The 11,192-nt window shown below is 38.0% G+C and overlaps 1 non-coding gene across 1 annotated transcript; it reads right to left on the reverse strand.

The window, feature by feature from the left end:
- Positions 1 to 10,406: 10,406 nt before the first annotated feature.
- Positions 10,407 to 10,527, reverse strand: LOC122894736. The gene has a single exon (XR_006381808.1). It is a non-coding gene; the product is annotated as a small nucleolar RNA SNORA32 (small nucleolar RNA).
- Positions 10,528 to 11,192: the final 665 nt, after the last annotated feature.

Here is an 11,192-nt window from a genome sequence, read left to right on the forward strand (position 1 = left end):
CTTTATCCATTCTTCTGTTGATGAACACTTGGGCTGTGTCCATAGTTCAGCTATAGTAAATTATACTGCAATAGAAATAGGGTGCATGTATCCCTTAGAATTAGTGTTTTTGTATTTTAGGGATAAATACCCAGTACCATCATTGCTGGATCATAGGGTAGCTCCATTTTTGGCTTTTTGAGGAAACACCACACTGTTTTCCACAGTGGCTACACCAGTTTGCATTCCCACCAAAGTGCATGAGCATTCCTTCTTCTCCACATCCTTGCTAACACTTGATTTTTCTTATATTTTTGATTTTAGCCATTCTGATGTAAGGTGTGAGGTGATACGTCATTATAGTTTTGATCTGCATTTCCTTGATGATGAGTGATGTTGAGCATCTTTTCAAGAGTCTGTTGGTCAGCTGTGTGTCTTCTGTGGAGAAATGTCTGTTCATGTTAAGACTATTATTCTTAACAAATAGGTATGATAAAAAAAAATAAACTGGGTTGCAGACTACTCTATATTCTCTTATCTAAGAGAATAGACTAAACCACAAGCCTATGCAACCATTAACCAGGCACTACCATCCACTGGTGGTATCTGAATTATAAATATAATGGCTCACAGAAAATAATACATTTTTATAAGGCTGGCCTTACCAAGGTTTAATCTATAACATGACAACAAATGGCCATTTTTAAAGTGGTGTCCAGTAACCAATATAATGATGTAAAGAAAAAGAAAGATGTCAGTATTGACCATAAAGATAAAAAATAGAAATAAATGGCCATTGAAGAGATGACCTTTTATACAAGTTGTTTACAAAACACAAATTTATTGAAAGATTAACATTTGTATAGTGCTTTACAATCCACTTTTCACATACTCTACCTCATTTATTTCTTGTAACACTATTACAACACTGGGTGAGAAAGACTAAGTTACTTGCCCTAGGTTAGGTTCACACATTTAAAAACAGCAGACAGATGCCCGGGTGGCTCAGTCCACTAAGCATTTGACTTGATCTAAGCTCAGGTCTTGATCTCAGAGTGGTGAGTTCAAGCCCCATACTGGCTCACATTAAAAAAAAGAAGAAAGAAGAGAACAAAAGAAAAAAGAGGCAGAACCCTAATTCCAAGTCTTGGGCTTTTCCCATTATATCCTGCTGCCCCACTACAGGGGCTCCATTTAAATGTATATAATAACTATCTAAATAGGATTTTAGAATTCCATCCTTAGGAATCTTCAAGAAGATAATCCGTTTTGAATAATCTTAGCCAGTCTGTAAGGAGACTTTTAGGTGTAATCATTTTGAGGTTATTTTCCACTTTTCTAAATTTTCAATTACTATCAGCCCACTTCTCACTTAGGTTGAGGACTTGTGTTTACCCCACATGTGAGGAATGTGTTTATAGAAGTAGCCAGAGTGTCTGCTTTGGAAAAGTACCATTCATTCAAAGTCAGTAGTGTGTAGGTGACCAGACAGTTAATTGTCTCTCTTTGTCACTACTGTCTGACCAGAGCTCCATTCACATTCTCACTTGAGACTGGGTTTGTAAATGTTTCAGGTCCCTTCTGCTTCCTGCTCAGCCACACACACACACACACACACACACACACACCCGCAAGCCCGCAGGGACCCAGCCTCCCCTTGCTCACCCAACAACTTGCCCCCTTCTGAAGCTCTGCTGGTGGGAAAGGCAGACTTAGGCCTTGGTTTTGTTTTTGGTGAGAGCCATTCAACATGTTTCCTGCAGAAATTCTGTCCTGAAACATACACAGTGATCTCAAGAGATCCAAAGGTTTGTTCAGGCCAGCAGCCATCCTTCGGGGTAGGGGCACAACCCCAAGGTGGGTGGGGCTTGCCCTAGGTGAGCTGGGTGTCTTTTAGTGCTGCAGGCAGCATGATGAGGATCTCTGCACTGTTGGGGAAGAGCAGGAAACCACCAGGGAATATGCAAGAATGAGAGAATGAGTGGACCCAGGTCAGAGCCACATTGACTCAAGGGGTGAGCCCGGCCAGTGAGAGGGTGGTTGTCTACCTTGGGTGAGTAGTCAGGTGCCCAAGCTTAACATTGGACAGAAAACAAAAATAATCTGTGAAATGCCTTTATTCCACAGAGCTTCAGAAGGCCCTTCTAGACTCAAGCTTCTAATGGGAGAAGTCCTTAATGGATAACCCAAGGCAGGGGCCTTGACACCAGTTGTCCCCAAACCCGTTGCTGAAGAAGGGCACTCATCTTTAGAGCTGGCTCCTTTCGAGCTCCTTCAGCTTTTTTGAAATTCAACCCCCCATTCTAGTTTTCTTTCCTACATTGATGTCTTTCTTCATAGGTCCCTAAAACGTGGTATAGAGTTCACTCAGCCTATGAAATGCAATCAACAACAAAAAAAGTGTTTTATTGAATTAAATATACTTTTAAAATTGTCCATATTATAGTTATCTTATTAACAATATAATAATATATATAATAATTTTAAAGACAAATATACAATGTAGCTAGTACAATCTTAAGTTTATAAATGAGAAAAATAAATGTAACCCAAAAGGCATAGGAAAATTCATATGCAAAAGAATGAAGTTGGGTTTTTAAACTTACAGCATGTACAAAATCAACTCAAAATGGATCAAAGCCTTACATGTAAGAACTAAAAGTATGGAACGCTCAGAAGAAAATATAGAGCGAAATTTTTATGACATTAAATTTGGAGAGGTTGTCTCAAATATGACACAAAAAGCACAAACAACAAAGGAAAAAGGTAAATTGTACTTTATAAAAATTAAAGCCTTTTGTTCATCAAGGGACACTATCAAGAGAGTGAAAAGACAACACATTGACAGAAAGAAAATATTTGCTAATCATATATCTGAAAACCACCACCCATTAGGAAAGCTATTATAAAAAATAAAAATGGTGGGTGCCTGGGTGGCTCAGTGGTTAAGCCGCTGCCTTCGGCTCAGGTCATGATCTCAGAGTCCTGGGATCGAGTCCCGCATGGGGCTCTCTGCTCAGCAGGGAGCCTGCTTCCCTCTCTCTCTCTCTGCCTGCCTCTCTGTCTACTTGTAATTTCTCTCTGTCAAATAAATAAATAAAATCTTTTAAATAAATAAATAAATAAATAATAAAAATGGTACGGACACCTGGGTGGCCCAGTCAATTAAGCATTTGCCTTCAGCTCAGGTCACAATCCCAGAGTCCTGGGATTGACTCCCAGGTTGGGCTCAGAGGAGATCCTGCTTCTTCCTCTGCTTCTGCTGCTCCCCTTGCTTGTGCTCTCTCTCTCTGTATCTCTTGCTCCCTGACAAATAAATAAATAAAATATTTAAAAATAATAATAAAAATTGAAAAGGTAATAAGTGTTGGTGAAGATATGGAGAAATTGGAGCCCTCCAATACAAAATGGTTTATACCATTGGGACTATAAAATGGTGCACACTGGAAAACAATATGGCAGTTCCTCAAAAAAAAGAAAAAAGAAAGAAGGAAAGAAAAGAAAATAGAAAGAGAGGGAGGGAAGGAAGGAAGGAAGGAAAGAAAGAAGGGAGAAGGAGAATTGCCATATAATACAACATTTCCCCCTCTGGGTATATACCTTAAAAAAAATGTGAAAACAGGAACTCAGATACTTGTATATCAATTTTCATAGTAAAATTATTCACAACAGTCAAAAGGTGGAAACAACCCAAATGTCCATCAACAGATGGACAAATGTCCATCAACAGATGAATAAACAAAATGTGGTGCATACATCCAATGAAATACTATTCAGTCTCAAAAAGAATTAAATTCTGATACATGGTGCGACATGGATGAACCTTGAGAGCCTCATGCAAAGTACAATAAACCAGACACAAAAGGACAAATGTTATATGATCTCACTCATATGAAGTACCTAGAGTAAGCAAATTCATAGAGAAAGAAAGAGAAAGAAAAAAAAAAAGAAAAAGGAAAGAAAAAAAGAAATAGACTAGTTTACCAGGAGCAGGGGAGGGGAGAGGTGGATGTTGGTGAGGAAGGAATGGGGAGTTATTATGTAATGGGTACAGGGTTTTTATTTGGGGTGATGAAGAGGTTCTGGAATGCATTGTGATAGTTGTACAACATTATGAGTGTAATTACTACCACTGAATTGTATACTTAAGAATGATTAAAATGGTAAATTTTGCATTATGTGTATCTTATCACAATAAAAAATCTATTTTTAAGAACAGGAAACATGAGCCCTTAGCTCTATTACCGAAAGCCTTTGTGACCTCCATGTATTTGCTATAGAGTGAATGGATAAACCACCACACCATGGGAACACCAGAAGCAAATGTGAATTTAGTTAAGAAACTATGTGGGTGTAGACAATAGGTTTTTGTCTACATTAGATATGATTCTTCTGACTTGTCAGAAGTGTCGAAGCCTCTCTGCTTCTTTTCTCCAGTCTATTGTGCTTCAGTTTTTACAGGGAGAGGTGGAAAGGAAATTGTTAATGATGCTGCAAGTAACTTCCTTCCTCTTCTCACCCAGAGATTGGTTGAAGGAAGAAGAAATGTGACAGAGGCTCTGCAGGCCATGCTTCTCAGCCATTTAATTCCTCCCAGGGTCAGAGGTACCCCACAACCACATTGTTTATGGGTACTCTAACCATCATTTCCCCCTCAAAGTTTAGCTTTCAATGTTTGAAGACTCAACAAAATGGATTATTTGTTCCTGGTGAGTTTTGGCATATACTGAGGTTTATTGTAGACTGTTGACCTTGAGCAATAATTCTTTCAAAACTTTCATCATGCTTGGGAAAAGGAGTTTGTTTAGTAAGCACTCAATAAAGTGGTATAGACGTATATTAAAACTAGTGCCCCTCATGTGATTAAAATACATCACTTCGATCATTGTTTTTGGGAAGTTGGAAAGTATTCGTCATTTATAAATCATGGTGATGTTTATTATAAAGATTGTTTTAATGAACAGACATTTCTGCAAAGAAGACATCCAGATGGCCAACAGACACATGAAAAAGTGCTCCATGTCACTCGGCATCAGAGAAATACAAATCAAAACCACAATGAGATACCACCTCACACCAGTCAGAATGGCTAAAATTAACAAGTCAGGAAATGACAGATGCTGGCGAGGATGCGGAGAAAGGGGAACCCTCCTACACTGTTGGTGGGAATGCAAGCTGGTGCAACCACTCTGGAAAACAGCATGGAGGTTCCTCAAAAAGTTGAAAATAGAGCTACCCTATAACCCAGCAATTGCACTACTGGGTATTTACCCTAAAGATACAAACGTAGTGATCCAAAGGGGCACGTGCACCTGAATGTCTATAGCAGCCATGCCCACAATAGCCAAACTATGGAAAGAACCTAGATGTCCATCAACAGATGAATGGATAAAGAAGATGTGGTATATATACACGATGGAATACTATGCAGCCATCAAAAGAAATGAGATCTTGCCATTTGTGACAACGTGGATGGAACTAGAGGGTATTATGGTTAGCAAAATAAGTCAATTGGAGAAAGACAACTATCATATGATCTCCCTGATATGAGGAAGTGGAGATGCAACGTGGGGGGTTTAGGGGGTAGGAAAAGAATAAATGAAACAAGATGGGATCGGGAGGGAGACAAACCATAAGGGACTCTTAATCTCACAAAACAAACTGAGGGTTGTTGGGGAAGGGGGTGCCGGGAGAGGGTGGTGGGGTTAGGGACATTGGGGAAGGTATGTGCTATGGTGAGTGCTGTGAAGTGTGTAATCCTGGCGATTCACAGACCTGTACCCCTGGGGATAAAAATACATTATATGTTTATTTAAAAAAAATTTTTAAAAAGATTGTTTTAAACAACAACAAACCACAGTGAAGAGGGAGATAAAGATAGATAGATACATACATGCCTAACACAAGATGGAGATATGAAAATAAAATAACCAAGGAATTTTAATTACAAGAGTAGTTTCCTGTGGCTTAGTCCCACTTTAGTGGAAAGTAGCTGACAACTGTAGCTTAACCCACAGTTTTTACCAAACCAATTTTTTTCAGGCTCCTGGGTTGCTCTGGGGTTTAGAGTAAGATTAGAATGGGTGTGAGGGACCTAACTCAAGGGAGTGGAAGTGGAGGTACCATATACCAAAAAGGTCAGAAGCACTATAGATTCTCCAAGGAGTTCTGATCAGTTTCAGAAAGTGTGCTACCAGGGGATTCCAGTTAACATAAGCATAATCAGTAACAGGACCAAACTGGGTTGTTTGGGGTCACTAGAATTATTCCGTCTGGGGATTTTTCTGGAAGTTAAGAACAACCCCAATGATACATTAGAGAGGCAATTGACCAGATCAAGTGCCCTAAACCTCCTAAATCGTCAGGGACTAGAGACTGAATTTTTGGGTTTGCCAACAGTATTAGGATGTACTTATGACTGAGATTTCTGGTCCTAGTATCAGATTCAGATACAGACTTTTTTCCTATCCTAAATGTTTTATACTTAATTAATGGCAAACATTTACATTTGAGGAAATTAAGGTTCAGATAGGTTCCACAATTTATATGAAGTTACATAGATCTGGGACTTAAATCCAGGCTGTGCGGCTCTAGTGTTCCAACTCTTAAACACTGTACTCTGCTGTTCATGCCACTGTGATCATTTTATCAAATATGGATGTTTAAAGTAAATCTTACCTGGTTCTAAGACTAGGAGAAAATTAGGTGCTCTTTCTAAATAAGTTGGATTCAGGGCCTGTATGCATGCATATCCACATACAATTAGTCAAGATGTAATTTTGTATGTTTTCAGGAAATTGTATATGTCAGCTGCAAAAGTCTTGCAGATAGAGTTTTCTTTTTATAAAACACCAAAAGAAGAATGAGAATGCAGATATGTGGCTCAGATAGATTAAAAAGTAAAAAAGTAGAGGGGTGCCGGGGTGGCTTGGTTGGTTGGGTGTCCAACTCCTGATTCTGGCTCAAGTCGTGATCTCTGGTCCTGGGATCGAGCCCACGATGGTGCCGCACTCAACATGGAGTCTGCCCATCCCTCTCCCTCCCCCTTAGCCCCTCCTGCAGCTCACTCAGCTATTGCCCTTCTTATCCTCTTCTCACTCACCTAACCTTCCAAGAGTTGCATATACTTACTAACTACACTTCATTTCCCACTCATTCTTTGGTCCACTGCAATCTGTCTGGGACCATCAACCTTTGTAAAACTATGCTTGCAAAGGACATCAGTGATATCCTAGTCTCAAAAATCCAATAAATGCTTTTTATGAGAGATATAATTAAGATACCAGAAAAATCACAAGTTTGAAGTGTACAATTCAGTGATTTTTAGTATATTCACAAGGTTGTGTGACCATTGCCCCTATCTAAATCCAGAATATTTTTTTTATCCCCAAATAAAAACCCCCTAGCCATTAGTAGTCACTTTCCATTTCCTCTTCCCAGCTGGCCCTGACAACCACTTGTCTACTTCCCATCTCTATGGATTTACCCATTCTGGACATTCACTATGAATGAAATCATATAATGTGTGACCTTTTGGGACTGGCTACTTTCATTTATCATAATGTTTCCAGGTTCCTCCATGCTGGAGCATGTATCAATACTTCCTTCCTTTTATTGATGAATAATATTGTGTTGTATGTCACCGAACAGATCTATCATTTTGTTTATCAGTTCATCAGTTAATGGGCATTTGTGTTGTTTCTACTTTTGGCTCTTAAGAATAATGTTTCTATGAACCTTCATGTATAAGTTTTTGTATGATCATTTGTGTCAGTTCTCTTGAGTAAATATGTGAGTGGAATTACTGGGACCTATGATAACTGTTAAACCTTTTGAGGAACTGCCAAACTGTTTCCCAAAGCAGCTGTACGTTTCACATTCCCACCAGCACTAGATGAGGGCTCCAATTTCATTGACTCTTGTTATTATTTGATTTTTTTATTCTAGCCTTCCTAGTGGGTGTGAAGTGATACTCGTTGGAGTTTTGATTTACATTTCCCTAGTGACTAAAAACATTGAGCATCTTTTTATGTGCTTATTGGCCATGTATGTATCTTTAGAGAAATGTCTATTCAAATCCTTTGCTCATTTTTAAATTGGGTTATCTTTTTATTACTGAGTTGTGAGAGTTATATTCTAGATACTAGACCATTATCAGATATATGATTTATACCTATTTCTCTCTTTCTGTGGCCTGTTTTTTCATTTTCTTGATAGTGTCCTTTGACACACAAAAGCTTTTTTTTTTTTTTTTTTTTTTTGGAGAGAGAGAGAACATGTGAGCCAGAGGTGGGAGGAGCAGAGGGAGAGAGATAGAGAATCATGAGCAGGCTCCATGCCTAACAAGGAGTCCAGTGTGGGGCTCAATCTCACAAGCTTGAGATCATGACCTGAACTGACATCAAGAGTCAGACACTTAAACGACTGAACCACCCAGTCACCCCAACACACAACAACTTTTAATTATGATAAAGTCCCGTTAATTTATTTGTCCTTTGGTTGCTTGTGTTTTAGGTGCCATATCTTAGAAACCACTGCCTAAGCCAAGGTCATGAATGTTTGTACCTCTTGTATATTCTATGACTTTATCGTCTTAGCTCTTACATTGAGGTCTTTGATGCATTTGAGTAAATTTTTATGTATAGTGTGATGTAGGGGTCCAAATTCATTACTGTGCATGTGGATATCAACTGTTGCAGCACCATTTGTTGAAAAGACTATTCTTTCCCCCATTGAATTTTCTTGGCACCCTTGTTGAAATCAATTGACCATAGATGTATGGGTCTAATGGGCACTTTTCACACTTGACCTCTCATCAGCCTTGACTCTTACTGGGGATCACTCTCTCCTTTTGAAGATGCTCTTTTTCTATGACAGCCCAATTAGCAGGCAGCATGGGAATTTGCCTGCTTTATGGATAATACAAAGCTTAGATAGATAGATAACTAGTTGGGAACCAGTATGTCTTAGGTGAATAAGTACTTTGGTATAGGAATCATGAGATGCAGTTGTAACATTTTCTGTGAACAGCTTGGTCATATACTTTGTTCATCTTTCTCGGGCGTTGTGGTTTTTTATTATTATTCTTTTGTAGTAACTCTTTACTATTAGAAAAATTAATTGTCTCTGCTATGAGTGGCAAATATTTTTCCTCAGCTTGTTCTTAGTCTTTTGAATTTCCTATGAAGGTCTTTTACCATGCTTTATTTTTTTGGTTAATTTATTAGTTTTTTTATGGCATTCTGGCTTTATATCATTTTTTAAAAGGCTTCCCCCATTCAGACATTGACAGCAAAAAATAAAAATAAAAATAAAAATACTTCCATGGTTTTGTCTCATAATTTCAAGGGTTTGGTTTTTTACATTTAAATCCTTGATTTATGTGAAACTTGTCCTAGGGTTAGGCGTGAAATATGGATCTTAATTTTTTTTTCTGGATATCTCTTTTTTTTCTCGTTTCATTTTGAATACATGTAATTGCATAATCACCTCCCAATTTAAATAGCTACTTTTATCATATTCCAAATGCTCATGTTTTAAGGTACATTTCTCTGCTTACTATTCAGTTTAATTAGTCTATTCATAAGCTATTTCCACACTGTGAAATTAGTATTGCTTTCTAATGTATTTTATTTATTTACTTATTTTTTATTTGTTTATTTATTTTTTATTTGTTTATTTATTTTAAGATTTTGTTCATTCATTTTACAGAGAGCAATCTAGAGAGCACAAGTAAGGGGAGCAGCAGAAGGAGAAGCAGGCTCCCTGCTGAGCAGAGAGACCGATACAGGGCTTGATCCCAGGACCCTGGGACCATGTCCTAAGCTGAAGGCAGATGCCCAACCAACTGAGCCACCCGGTACCTCTCTAATGTATTTTAATATCTTCTCCTTTTTTTTTTTTTTCCAGAATTAGCTTGGATGACAGACTTATTTTATTTTATTATTTTATTTTTTTAGATGACAGACTGTATTTTTTTTAAGCCAATAAGTTTTTATTTAAGGAGTTTTTACATGTGATTCCTTCCACTGCCAGTCACTGCTCATCACCATAGTTCCTCCAAAGTTAGACTCATAACCTTCAAAACAGCCCTTTTAAAAAGAACTTGATCAATCCACAGTTGTCACTGTCACTCCTCTATAACAGGAACATAAAGTAAGGTTCCATTTCCAGAGATGATCATGTAAACTGAAGCCAGCCTCCCTCCACTAAATCTATTACATTACAAGTTGCATGGTTATTTACAATATGGAAGGAGTTAGCAAAAGACATCTCTTAGAGATCTAGGCATGCACTGTTCAGTATACTGGCCATGTATGTTCAGATGAGAATCTGAAATAGGACCATTACCAAATCACGTATGGCTTCTGTTAAATTTATACTGGACAGTGCTAATCTAAGGCAATGGAAATAGAACAGAGTTGGTAAAATGTTCCCAATAGGCTGAATGCTAGCAAAGTAGCAGAAAGAAAGAAAACCTAGTGGGAAAATTTTTTTATGGTCATGTCCACTAGATGATAGACTTTAAATGGTCCCTGTTAAGGAGTAAATTTCACCTTGTTTATTTCAACCTGTGAAAATATTTTAAAATCTTAATTCTGAGGTAAACTGTTTGCTCTATTTAATTATCATATTTTATAACATTGCCTACAGATATTAATCCAAAATAAAATTTTCAACAGAAAAGGGCTAGAAATAGATGCCGGTAGCATTGTCCTAGAGCCTCATTACTCTAAGTATGGTCTATGAACCAACCCCACCAATACTACCTGGGAACTTGTTATAAATTTTGAATCTGAGGCCCCAACCCAGATTTAACTAATTCAAAATCTGCATTTTAACAAGATCCCCCCAAGTGATTTGTATGCATGTTAAAAGTTCAAGAGCAGTATACAATAGAGATTTCCCTCTAGGATAGTAATCCACAACCTTCGCTGCACATGAAATTCATCTGGGGGAGCTTTTAAAAAATACGGAGGACTGGGCTACACCCCTAGAGATTGATTTAATTGGTCTGGGGTTGGGACACTTGGCACTGTATTTTTAAAAACCCGTAATTGCAACCAGGTTTGAGAAACAGTGCTCTAGAATTACAGCTTGCCATTGTTAAGGTCCCAGTTACTCGAAAACCATGAAGGATGCCTCTATCATCTGATGGGGTGTCATTAGAAAACAACCATGATCCATAAGCATTATCTGCACAACTTGCATCC

The sequence above is a fragment of the Neovison vison genome, chromosome 13 (assembly GCF_020171115.1).
Source record: "Neovison vison isolate M4711 chromosome 13, ASM_NN_V1, whole genome shotgun sequence".
Taxonomy (NCBI): Eukaryota; Metazoa; Chordata; class Mammalia; order Carnivora; family Mustelidae; genus Neogale; species Neogale vison.